General features: G+C 39.6%; 1 pseudogene; it reads right to left on the bottom strand.

The window, feature by feature from the left end:
- Positions 1-1207: 1207 nt before the first annotated feature.
- LOC132145997 (U1 spliceosomal RNA) lies at positions 1208-1382 on the bottom strand (annotated as a pseudogene).
- Between the last annotated feature and the right edge of the window lie 427 nt (positions 1383-1809).

The raw sequence follows: 1809 nt of genomic DNA, 5'->3' as shown, positions 1-1809 counted from the left end.
ACAAAGAACCGGCAATGATTATGAATGTGTCTAAATTAGCAAGGAGACATTTAATTGTTTAGTAATAAACTGGTGTTTTCTGTGTTGCTGCAAAGATGAAGTTGACGATGCGGACTCGCCATGAACGCCAGAGAGAAATGCACATTTCATATGGATTACATAATCCGAGAGTAGCTTATTTATTTTGATTTGAATATTTTCGTTTAAAAGTAGACATTTCAAGCTTTCTCTAATACATTGCATATAATGCTTTTTAAACCCACTGACTAAAAGATTAAGACACTACCTGACCAAAAATATCACACAAAGTTTCTACAGCTTTTTTCTTAGCTATTTCAGAATCTGGAAAAATTACTGGGGCTAACTTGTTACTGCAGTCGGTAGAGCGATATGAATGTGTGTGATGTGCGGCATGATAAAAGCTTGTCACTTCTGCTGCCCAAACTTTGCCTGTGGGTCATTTGGTTTATTGAAAAATGACTGTACTGATTTGCACGTTTCTTGATGAGTTGCTTTTTTTCTGTGGTACTCACATGCACCATGTCGCTTCACGTCGTATTCTCCACAATGTCCCACAGAAAAACAGCTTTTGCATAAAATGCAAAAAGCTCTCTCTGCTTCGCCATCTATAGGTCTTAACCAAGAGTATGTTGCGGTCCAATCGCTATTAAAAGTGCATCTTCTCTTTTTCGTGGCCACACTGGCCATGGCTGCATAACCTGAGCGAACAGCGCGTGCTCTCCAATTTGAGATGGTTGACAATGTTGAGTAGGTGTTCGTGCACCAGTCAACAGTTTGATTGACGTACAACTCAGCCTATCGACTAACGCTTTTATTGCTCTCCTCTGAACTATTGGACAGAAGTTAACAGTATGCCTATGGACGTATCCTTGTATTTATTAGGCAGGGTTGAATGAAAAAGTGGGACAGATGCTGAATTTGTGCGGGACAAAGGGTAAAATTGCTGGACAATACAACGTAAAGCGGGACAGGTGGTCACTCCATAATCGCGCCAGTTTTTCAGCCAATAAAGTGTAGGCCTATGTATTTCAAAATTGTGTCTAGTACTATATAAATTACAAAGGTTTAATTGGCATCTTTATTTCAAACGACCCGACCGACCGCGACCCGAATATCATTAAAAATATTTTTGTAACCCGTTTTGTAACCCATTTCAGATCAACCCGCGCAACACTGGCCTGAACTGATTGGACTGTATTTTATGTATAACCATTTTAGTCCCCCACTAACATAAATTATGCAGTCGAGATTCCCACATTTGGGGAATTTTCAGGGGTCAGCACAGCCGGAGTGCAATGGACAACCGCTGCCCTGGGTGTACCAACTTCTTGATCATGGTGTCTCACCTGCCAGGTAAGATATTATTTATTAGATATTATTTGTTAAATATAATAAATACTTGTCTGTCTGATTGGTCCAAATGCTACAATTCCATTGTTTGAGTCGTCACAATAGTGAATATAGATCACATAACAGCAATAAAGAGTAATCAAAGCAACCCAAAAACAGTGTGCAGAATGAAAATGTAAACCCGTTGTATAGATACGCAGCAGTAAGAGACTGGATTGGATTAAAGTGGGCCATTCACATGTCTGCACAGTACCGGCACTTCTATATTTTAATCTTTAGCATACCTTTACTTTTTTTGTGTGTGTGTACCGCCACTTCTCACATGTTGCTCATACTTTCATTTGCAACTCAGAGTCAATGAGTCAGTGTCTGGGTTATTAGTAATGACACTTTATAAGACTCACTACCAAGGAAGGGCATAACATGAATCCTCATCTC

Source organism: Carassius carassius, chromosome 8 (genome assembly GCF_963082965.1).
Source record: "Carassius carassius chromosome 8, fCarCar2.1, whole genome shotgun sequence".
NCBI lineage: Eukaryota > Metazoa > Chordata > Actinopteri > Cypriniformes > Cyprinidae > Carassius > Carassius carassius.
Note: the sequence above shows the minus strand (reverse complement) of the source record. Positions and strands in the feature narration are given on the sequence as shown.